This window comes from Podarcis raffonei, chromosome 10, assembly GCF_027172205.1.
Source record: "Podarcis raffonei isolate rPodRaf1 chromosome 10, rPodRaf1.pri, whole genome shotgun sequence".
NCBI lineage: Eukaryota > Metazoa > Chordata > Lepidosauria > Squamata > Lacertidae > Podarcis > Podarcis raffonei.
The window spans coordinates 71299873-71311335 of NC_070611.1; the positions used below are offsets into that span (position 1 = coordinate 71299873).

General features: G+C 43.8%; 1 long non-coding RNA gene across 1 annotated transcript in view; it reads right to left on the reverse strand.

The window, feature by feature from the left end:
• The window catches only part of LOC128421840 (uncharacterized), a 41154-nt gene extending 33605 nt beyond the window's left edge, over positions 1-7549 (reverse strand). The window contains exon 1 of the long non-coding RNA XR_008332379.1: positions 7423-7549. This is a non-coding gene — a long non-coding RNA (uncharacterized LOC128421840). The remainder of the gene's footprint in view (positions 1-7422) is intronic.
• Between the last annotated feature and the right edge of the window lie 3914 nt (positions 7550-11463).

An 11463-nucleotide genomic window follows, 5' to 3' on the forward strand; every position in this document is an offset into this window, starting at 1 on the left:
GATGGGCAGGGTATAAATAATAATAATAATAATAATAATAATAATAATAATAATAATAATTATTATTATTATTATTATTATTATTATTATTATTATTAGCCAGGGATGGATAAAGATCTTTAGAGTCCCTAAGCGCTAAGATTTTGGTGCCTCCATATATATCTACAGGCCTACCTCAGAAGTCGAACAGAATCCTTTCTGGAAGTTCCAAAACATTCGATTTCCAAAGCTCGGCTTCTGATTGGCTGTAGGAAGCTTCTGCAGCCAATCGGAAGCCCCGTCGGATGTTTGGCTTCTGAAAGAACATTCAAAAGCCAGAACACTCACTTCCGTTTGACTCCCAAGGCATTTGGGAGCCGAGGTACGACTGTAATTCAAAATGTAAATGAACCATATATCATTAATCTCTTTTATTTATTATTTTTATGTATATATGTGTATGTATGTAATTTTTTCATTTAATGTGGGAACCTTTTTTGTGGAACCTGGTTCAGCAGCATCGTATGGTCCATAGTAAAATGGGCATTTGAAGATTTCTGTGGTGCCCCTTTCCCTTGATGCCCTAAGCTCATGCTCAGCCTGTACATATGCATGTCTGCACCCAAGACATCCATGTGCCAGATTCATGCCGGCTCCTTCTCTCTCTCCCATGTGGCCCGCAGACTTCAGGGGGCCTGGGAGGAATTCAGAAGCACATGCGACCGGCTATTCATCTCTGCCTGACGCGATACCAGGCGCCAGCCTTGCTACATGGGCGGCTGGACTAGACACCTCTGATGGAACTCAGCTGACACCCGAGACCGGCGGGCGGCTGTGGTGGAGCTCAGCACGAGACGGATTTGGACCAGGGGGCTATTAATAACCTCCCGATCCAGGCTGCGCTACCGGCTGATGAGAAAGACCGTTTCCATGTCTCAATGAAGCAGGCACCTGGGTTCCTTGCCCAGGCCTGGGGATGACACAATGGCCAAGGAAATAGAGGACATAATATACATTTGAATCTCTGCGGGAAACTTTGGAAGAGTGGTTTGAAGTTCACAGCATGTTATTCTCTGAAGGAGAACTATCTGAAAATGATCAACAGATGGTCTTTAACTCCAAGTAGACTTGCTAAGCTGGGACGCAGGTGGCACTGTGGTTAAACCACAGAGCCTAGGGCTTGCCGACCAGAAGGTCGGCGGTTCGAATCCCCGCGACAGGGTGAGCTCCCGTTGCTCGGTCCCTGCTCCTGCCAACCTAGCAGTTTGAAAGCACATCAAAGGGCAAGTAGGTAAATAGGTACCACTGCAGCGGGAAGGTAAACGGTGTTTCCGTGCGCTGCTCTGGTTCGCCAGAAGCGGCTTAGTCATGCTGGTCTCATGACCCGGAAGCTGTATGCTGGCTCCCTCAGCCAATAAAGCGAGATGAGCGCTGCAACCCGAGTCGGTCGCGACTGGACCTAATGGTCAGGGGTCCCTTTACTTTCACCTTTTTACATTGATTGTTGCTTTCATCTTATGGATCAATGGTCTCAGTAGATAGAAAAATTCATGTTCAATTGCTGTTTTAGGGGTTATTTTTAATAGTCTGGAATGGACTAATCCATTTTGCATTACTTTCTATGGGAAAGTGCGCCTTGTTTTGGAACGCATTGGTTTTGGAATGGACTTCCGGAACGGATTAAGTTTGAGAAGCAAGGTACTGCTGTATTTTGTAAATTAATACAACGACCTCGAACCTTGCTTGGTAGTAGATGGGTGGCCAATGCAGATGATTTAACCATGCGCAAAACAACAACAAACCTCTGGTTACATGAAACATATTAAAAAAAAACACAAGACGTAACCGGCTGTACGTTTGAAAAAATGATATACTGTATACTATTCATTGTATTGAATTGTAGATTTCAACAGAAGTAGCTCATAAAGCTCAACGGAAAAAGTAGAAGACCCAGTGGATCAGTTCATTCTCTAATCAGTTTATGCATAAGGTCCATATTTGTGAAAGTGTCTATTCCACCTGCCTGAGAAAAGCAAATCTCTCCCCTCCTGTGGAGCGCTGGAAGAGAGGGCTGCAGGTGAAACGTGAAGCTGGCCCGCTCTGATTTCAGCAAGCGTTGAAACCAGACCCCCATGGAAGAAAGGGGGAAAGGAAGGGCAGGTCTGGAGGGGAGAGAAGGGAGTTGCAATATGTGAGCAGGCAGCTATGGGGAAAGGAGGTCAGGCAGAGAGCGAGGAGGGGGAGCCAGTGCAAAATGCAGGGAAGAGATTTGTTGTTGTTTAGTCATTTAGTCGTGTCCGACTCTTCATGACCCCATGGACCACGCCAGAGAACGCCAGGTACTTCTGTCTTCCACTGCCTCCCTCAGTTTGGTCAAACTCATGTTTGTCTCTTCGAGAACACTGTCCACCCATCTCGTCCTCTGTCGTCCCCTTCTCCTTGTGCCCTCCATCTTTCCCAACATCAGGGTCTTTTCCAGGGAGTCTCCTCTTCTCCTGAGGTGGCCAAAGTATTGGAGCCTCAGCTTCAGGATCTGTCCTTCCAGTGAGCACTCAGGGCTGATTTCCTTCAGAATGGAGAGGTTTGATCTTCTTGCAGTCCATGGGACTCTCAAGAGTCTCCTCCAGCACCAGAATTCAAAAGCATCCATTCTTCAGCGATCAGTCTTCTTTATGGTCCAGCTCTCACTTCCATACATCACTGCTGGGAAAACCATAGCTTTTACAATACGGACCTTTGTTGGCAAAGTGATGTCTCTGCTTTTTAAGATGCTGTCTAGGTTTGTCATTGCTTTTCTCCCAAGAAGCAGGCTTCTTTTAATTTCGTGACTGCTGTCACCATCTGCAGTGATCATGGAGCCCAAGAAAGTAAAATCTCTCACTGCTTCCATTTCTTCCCCTTCTATTTGCCAGGAGGTGATGGGACAAGTGGCCATGATCATGATGAACTAGAACTCCCAGCGCCCACAACAAAGTACAGTTCCCAGGTTTCTTTTTTTAAAAATAATTTTTATTAAGTTTCCATTTACCAAATCAAACATATCATACCAATTAATCCAAATTATTACAATACAAATGGTTCCCAGGTTTCTTTGGCAGCAATGTGCTTTCAATATCTGCTTCGATCGGTGGAATCAGCACTACCACACGTGCCACATAATACCTGTTTCATTATTGGTAAGAATGTGATTGTTTAGTGTGGTGGCGCCTACACTTCGGAACTCCCTGGCTATTGAGATCAAGCGGCCCCCTTCATTGTACTCCCTTTGGTGCCTGCTGAAAACATTCTTATAATAATTATTATTTCTACCCCCCAGCTGGCTGTGTTTCCCCTGCTATTCTTGTTTAGACAAGAACCTACCCAGGTGCTTAGAAAGCGGAGGTCATTTTAACTGGTTTTAGTATTTGAGCTTTTGTATGTTTAAAAGTAGGTACTGCAAATTTTCCTCGGTTTTATTGCTCTGTCTTTTTGTAAACCGCTTTGGGGTTCTTTTTACAAACACATTTTACGAAATATAGCTGATGCAGACTAGGTGAGGATGGTAATCCGGGCTCGAGGCTGATTCCAGAAGAAATTCCCGCCCGGGTAAATCCCTCTTCATGTGGAATTCCTGGAATTGTAGATCTTTGAGGGGACTTGGGGTCTCCCAGCAACTCTTGGCACCCAGAACAAACATGTAATGGCTGTTTAAAGTGACATCATGGTGCATGGAATATATGGTGTGTATTTGGCCTAAGCAACCCTTTGCTTGCTCCCTAGTAAAACATGCTATAGCTCAGTCAGTAGAGACTTTTAATCTCAGGGGCATTGTTTTGAGCCCCATCTTCTTGAGCCAGTGTGGTGTAGTGGTTAAGAGCGGTAGTCTCGTAATCTGGTGAACCGGGTTCGATTCCCCGCTCCTCCACATGCAGCTGCTGGGTGACCTTGGGCCAGTCCCACTTCTTTGAGGTCTCTCGGCTCCACTCACCTCACAGAGTGTTTGTTGTGGGGGATAAAGGAAAAGGAGAATGTTAGCTGCTTTGAGACTCCTTAGGGTAGTGATAAAGCGAGATATCAAATCCAAACTCCTCCTCCTCTTCTTCTTCTTCTTCTTCTTCTTCTTCTTCTTCTTCTTCTTCTTATTTGGCGATCCCTCGTAGCCGAGTAAGATTGTCTTCCATAAACACGGTTTTAACAATGAGTCCGTAAGTGATTGTGGAGGCCAACTCTGGACCCACACGTCCTTCCACAGTGGGAACATTGATTTCTGGGCAGGAGTTGATCACGGTGTGGATTTGCGAAGTGTGCCTTCCTCTTAGCACATTTCTCCCTTGCGTCCTGAGTTCGAGTGTCTACAAAGCCCATGACACCTTTGGCAAAGGCTGTTTTCCAACTGGAGAGCTCGCAGGCCAGTGTTTCCCAGTTGTCGGTGTTTATACTACATTTTTTAAAGACTTGCCTTGAGAGAGTCTTTAAACCTTTTTTGTTGACCACCCGCATTACGCTTTCCATTTTTAAGTTCGGAACGGAGTAGTTGCTTTGGAAGATGATCATCAGGCGTCTGCACAACATGACCAGTCCAACGAAGTTGATGTTGAAAAATCATAGCTTTGACACTGGTGATCTTTGCTTCTTCCAGTACACTGGTATTAGTCCACCTGTCTTCCCAAGTGATGTGTAAAAATTTTCAGAGACACCGTTGATGGAATCTTTTGAGGAGTTGGAGATGGCATTTATAAGTGGTCCATGTTTCACAAGCGTACAGTAAGGTTGGTAGTGCAATAGCTTTGTAAACAAGCATTTTCCTGCATTGCAGAGGGTTGGACTAGATGGCCCTTGGTGTCCCTCCCAACTTGACAACTCTCTGGTTCCATGCTGAGATCTGCACCCTGGTTGAGCTATCATTAGCCTGGGCTGCCTCCTGGGCAATTTTTAAACCGAGTGACCTCAATTCTTGTTTTAAAACAGATAATACAGGTGTTATGCGATACCCGCAGGTGTCTGCCTGTTTCAGAAATGTGTTACACGGTGTTAAAAGCAGCTGCCTGCTCAGCAACCCTCGAGAAGTCAGAGAGTTCGCCGCAAAGTCAATGGGTTTGCTAAGGAGATGGTCAACCTGGCAGTCACACTTCTTGGTTTCCACTGAGATGAACAAAATGAGTTTCCTGTTTTTCCAATTCTGAGCTTGCAATGTTGTTGTTTATCAGGGTTGCTGAGTTCAGACCCTGAGACTGAGGCTTAAAAGGGCCACTAGTTAAAAATCTGCAACCGGCTTGCTCTTTTGAACTCGCAAGGTGATCAAGCGGTCATTTTCCAGTCCAAGGAACACCCTCCACGGATGCTGGCTGCAGTAAGAACTTATTTGGCCCAGAAACGAAAGATACTGCAGGACTGGTGTTGTAGAACAGTGGTACCTCAGGTTACATACGCTTCAGGTTACATACGCTTCAGGTTACAGGCTAACCCAGAAATAGTGCTTCAGGTTAAGAACTTCACTTCAGGATGAGAACAGAAATCGGGCTCCGGCGGTGCGGCAGCAGCAGGAGGCCCCATTAGCTAAAGTAGTGCTTCAGGTTAAGAACAGTTTCAGGTTAAGTACGGACCTCCGGAACGAATTAAGTACTTAACCTGAGGTACCACTGTATATAAATATGTGGACTCTGGATATTGCAGAGAGGAAAAAACTCACAAATTATGCGTTTCTAAAGGTAACGAGGGACACGGGTGGTGCTGTGGGTTAAACCACAGAGCCTAGGGCTTGCCGATCAGAAGGTTGGCAGTTCGAATCCCTGCAACAGGGTGAGCGCCCGTTGCTCAGTCCCAGCTCCTGCCAACCTAGCAGTTCAAAAGCACGTCAAAGTAGATAAATAGGTACCGCTCTGGCAGGAAGGTAAACGGCGTTTCTGTGCGCTGCTCTGGTTCGCCAGAAGCGGCTTGGTCATGCTGGCCACATGACCCGGAAGCTGTACGTCAGCTCCCTCGGCCAATAAAGCGAGATGAGTGCCGCAACCCCAGAGTCGGTCACAACTGGACCTAACGGTCAGGGGTCCCTTAACCTTTTTAAGGGTAACGAAGACCTGGAACATTTTTACTCTTGTGGGAGTTCATTTCTTACGTGCCAAATTCAGATACACTAAACTCTCCCCAATATATTGAGAAATTGGCTCTCATGGTGTGTTTTGCTGCTTTTATTTTTCTACATTATTTGCTTTCTCTCCCAGTTTGGAAAATATAACCTTTGCAGTGCTCTGATATTTTGCAACTTTCATTACCCTTTCTTTGTTTCTGTACTTTTGATTTTACAGTAATAAAAAACAACTATTTATCTATTTTTAAAAATCTGCAACCAATACTCCTTGAACAAGCTGATCTAATTTCTTTCCCCCCTTTGGGCTAACCCTCGCATCATTAATTCCAGCTGCGACTCAGCAGAAATAAACATAACTTTGCATTTGCCACAATCCACTTTTGCTTACTGGTGTTGCCAGCTGACCACGGGGAGAAAAAACAAATTGGTATGGACTGCTCCTGTGTCCTTAAAATATATCTGATCTGCATAAGTCAGTTTGTTGGCACAAGGGGACTAAAGATAATCGCCAACACCTGCTAATTGTTGCAGCTGAAACCTCTGTTAAAGGGACAAAAGGCCTTGTTTTCCTTAAAGTGGGGGCGGGGTCCTGCTGGACTCTGACTGGCAGCAGCCCCAGCCAGCATTGCCCGTGGTCAGGGATGATGGGGACTGCGAGTCCAGCAACAACAGAACAATCCCTCAAAGGATTCTGGGTACTGTAGTTTACACCTCACTGAGTTATAATTGCCAGCAACCCTTCACAAACTACAGGCCCCAGGATTCTTTGCAGGAATTTGCTTCGAATGTTATTGAATGGTTTAGTGCAGGGTCTCCAGCTATTGTTGAAGTTCAGCTCCTATTATCCCTGACCACTGGGTTCTGCTGCCTAGCGATGATGGGAGATATAGATAGGTATCTGTTTTGCAATTTAAAATGCTCATTTTACATCCTTAAAATATCAGTGACTTCCCTTCTTCTCTTTCCATGGTTCATTTTACATATCATAAATTTTAGAAAAACTATACAGTGGTACCTCAGGTTACATACGCTTCAGGTTACATATGCTTCAGGTTACAGACTCCGCTAACCCAGAAATATTACCTCGGGTTAAGAACTTTGCTTCAGGATGAGAACAGAAATCGTGCTCCGGCAGCGCGGCGGCAGTGGGAGGCTCTATTAGCTAAATTAGTGCTTCAGGTTAAGATCAGTTTCAGGTTGAGAACGGACCTCCGGAACAAATTAAGTACATAACCAGAGGTACCACTGTACCATTCAGTATTCCATTATTGCATCCACCAAAACTTATTTACACTGTTGAATTTATCTTGCTGCTGTTTTCAGCTGTACACAATTATTTCCCATATATTCAATAAACGTTTCCAATCATCTTTAACCGTTTATTATTCTTGTTCTCTTATTATGTTAAGTCTGCAAGTTGTGCATATTCTGTCAGCTTAAGTTGCCATTCTTCTTTGATTGGGACCTCACTCATTTTCCATTTTTGGGCTAACAAAACATGGGCTGCAGTTGTTGCATACATAAATACAGTCATACCTTGGGTTAAATATGCTTCGGGATGAATATTTTCAGGTTGCGCTCTGCGACAACCTGGAAGTAACAGAGCACGTTACTTCCAGGTTTTGCCGCTCACGCATGCGCACTCAAAATGATGTCATGCACATGCGTGGAAGCGGCAAATCGCGACCCGCGCACGCACAGATGCACAGACACGGGTTGCGTTCGCTTCAGGATGCGAACGAGGCTCTGGAACAGATCCTGTTCGCAGCCAGAGGTACCACTGTAACCTTTTTTTGACACCTGGGAATTTCAAGTTGAATTATCCCCAACAGAAAGGACTCTGGTTTTGGTGGGAAAGTACTTTAAAACATTCCCGCCCCCCAATTCATTATGGATCATTTCCCAATACACTTTTACCCTTTTACAAGTCCACCACATATGAAAAAACGTTCCCGCCACCTCTTTGCATCACCAGCAGGGATGATGGGAGTTGAAATCCCACATCAACAGCTGGAGACCCAAGTTTGAGAAACCCTGGTTTAGCGTGTGTGGACCCACGATGCCAAACTATGGTTTGTAACCCCAAACCGTTCGGCTTTGTGTCTGGGCTGAGGCTAGCTAACAAATCATGGTTTGGAGGGGTCGGCCAAGACAGGACAGCAGAGCACAGTTTGCACTAGCTATGGCTTGCGGTTCGGTCTGAATCAACCCATCATTAACAAGCCACAGATTAGGACCCTGGTTCTGCTTCAGCCAATGGTTTTGCCGTAGAGACAAGAGGAAATCTCTGCCCCGAGGAAGCTAAGTGTTGAACACAAGGGAAAGGAAGCAGCTCCAAACCATTGTTTGTCTGCTGGAAGCCCAAACCATGGTGTGGATTTTTAACCCTGGTTAGCATAAACCACCAGGGATGGAAAACCCATGGCCTTCCAGATCAGGGTTGGCCCAAGATATTTTGGCACCAGAGTCCTGTTGGAGCCTGACAATCCTTATGTTTCCCCATGAAGAGTGATAGTTTAACACAAGGCCGGATTTACGTTTGATGAGGCCCTAAGCTACTGAAGGTAATGGGGCCTTTATATGTCCAGCTGCCCTTTGTCAACAACAAGTTGCTGCTGTTTTTTGTTTTGAATATATGCTATATGGTAATATATGGACTGAATAGGTATCTCAAGCCATTTGCCCATGTTGCCATGCAACCAGTCCATGTAGAATGTAGGCACCCTACATATTTGTTATTGTTGTTTAGTCATTTAGTCGTGTCCGACTCTTTGTGACCCCATGGACCAGAGCACGCCAGGCACTCCTCCCGCAGTTTGGTCAAACTCATGCTGGTTGCTTCGAGAACACTCCCACCATCCTCTGTCGTCCCCTTCTCCTTGCGCCCTCCATCTTTCCCAACATCAGGGGGGTCTTTTCCAGGGTGTCTTCTCTTCTCATGAGGTGGCCAAAGTCTTGGAGCCTCAGCTTCACGATCTGTCCTTCCAGTGAGCACTCAGGGCTGATTTCCTTCAGAATGGAGAGGTTTGCTACAAAAAATATCTGATCAAAGTAGAATGATTTTGAACCAGAAAATAACTGAGCAAGAAATAGAGGGAGCCATTCAAAACATGAAATTGGGAAAATCTCCAGGACCAGATGGCCTGACTTCCAGATATTATAAAGTTTTGAAAGACTGGTTGATTCAACCGTTTAAGGAAGTCTGCAATGAAATCTTAGAGGGGAAGAAGGCACCTGAATCATGGAAAGAAGCTTATATTACACTTATACCAAAATCTGAGAAGGAAAAGAATCAGATTAAGAACTACCGCCCTATATCATTGCTCAACGTGGATTACAAAATTTTTGCAGACATTTTGGCAAAAAGATTGAAGAGGGTTTTGGTGGGTGAGATTCATAAGGACCAGGCTGGCTTTCTCCCAGGAAGACACTTATCTGACAATGTGAGGAATATAATAGACATTATGGAACTACTTGAGAATAACATTAACACTAAGGCAGTATTAATATTTGTGGATGCTGAGAAAGCCTTTGACAATATCTCTTGGAGCTTTATGAAAAAGAATCTCAAAGGAATGGGGGTGGGTCAAGGTTTTGAGAATGGTATAGGTGCAATTTATTCTGAACAAAAAGCAAAACTAATTGTAAATAACGTGGTTACTGAACAAATTGCTATTGAAAAAGGGACACGACAGGGGTGCCCAATATCCCCACTACTTTTTATAACTGTTCTGGAGGTTTTACTAAATATGATCAGGGGTGACCAGCTGGTTAAAGGGATTCAGGTCGGAGCCAAACAATACAAGTTGAAAGCGTTCGCAGATGATCTAGTTTTAACTTTGCAAGAGCCAGACACTAGTACAAAAAAAGTTTTGGAGACAATACAAGCTTTTGGTCGAGTGGCAGGTTTTAAGTTAAATAAACAAAAAACAAAGGGATTGGGAAAGAACCTAACAGTGGAGGAAAGAGAGAAGTTTCAGAGTGAAACTGGATTAATGGTAGCAAATAAGGTGAAATATCTAGGGGTTAATTTAAGAACTAAGAATGTGAATCTATTTAAAGACAATTATGAGAAATGCTGGACAGAAATTAAGAAAGATTTGGAAATATGGTCAAACTTGAGACTTTCCTTGTTAGGCCGAATTGCTGTTATTAAGATGAATGTTTTGCCAAGAATGCTGTTTTTGTTTCAAACATTGCAGATTGTGGACAGAATGGATTGTTTCAAGAAGTGGCAGAAAGATATATCGAAATTTGTCTGGCAGGGCAAAAAGCCCAGAATAAAATTTAAAATATTAACTGATGCAAAAGAAAGAGGGGGGTTTGCCCTGCCGGACTTAAAGCTTTACTATGAAGCAGCAGCTTTTTGCTGGCTGAAAGATTGGCTACTTCTTGAGAACACAGACATTTTGGATTTAGAAGGGTTCAATAATAGATTTGGTTGGCATGCATATATATGGTATGACAAGGTAAAAATCCATAAAAGCTTTAAAAACCATATTGTAAGGAAAGCATTATATAATGTTTGGAGTCGGTATAAAGACTTATTGGAAAATAAAACCCCTAGGTGGCTGTCACCAATGGAGGCCAAGGAAGTTAAAAAACTTAATATGGAATCTAAATGGCCAAAATATTGGGAAATTGTAGAACAAGAAGGTGGAAATGTGAAATTACAGAGTTATGAGAAATTGAAGTTTAAAGTAAGAGATTGGCTACATTATTATCAGATAAATGAAGTTTTTAAACAGGACAGGAAAATCGGCTTCCAGGTGGAGAAGTCAAAATTAGAAACAGAATTGTTAGAACCCAATACGAAGAATCTGTCTAGAATGTACAACTTGCTGCTGAAATGGAATACACAGGATGAAATGGTTAAATCAGCTATGATTAAATGGGCACAGGACATTGGTCATGACATTATGTTTGCTGACTGGGAACAGTTATGGACCACCGGTATAAAATTTACGGCATGTAATGCCTTAAGAGAGAACATTATGAAAATGATTTATAGGTGGTACATGACCCCAGTCAAGCTTGCAAAAATTTACCATTTGCCCAATAATAAATGTTGGAAATGCAAGGAAACTGAAGGTACTTTCTACCACCTTTGGTGGACGTGCCCAAGGATTAAGGCCTTTTGGGAAATGATCTATAATGAAATTAAGAAGGTGCTTAAGTGTACCTTTCATAAAAAACCAGAGGCTTTTCTCCTGGGCATGGTAGGCCAATTGGTGTCAAAGAAAGATAGGATGTTTTTTATGTATGCTACAACAGCAGCGAGAGTTCTACTAGCAAAGTATTGGAAGACACAAGAACTACCCACACTGGAAGAGTGGCAGACGAAGGTGATCGATTACATGGGACTAGCAGAGATGACGAGCAGAATCCGTGACCAAGGGAAAGAGACGGCGGAAGAA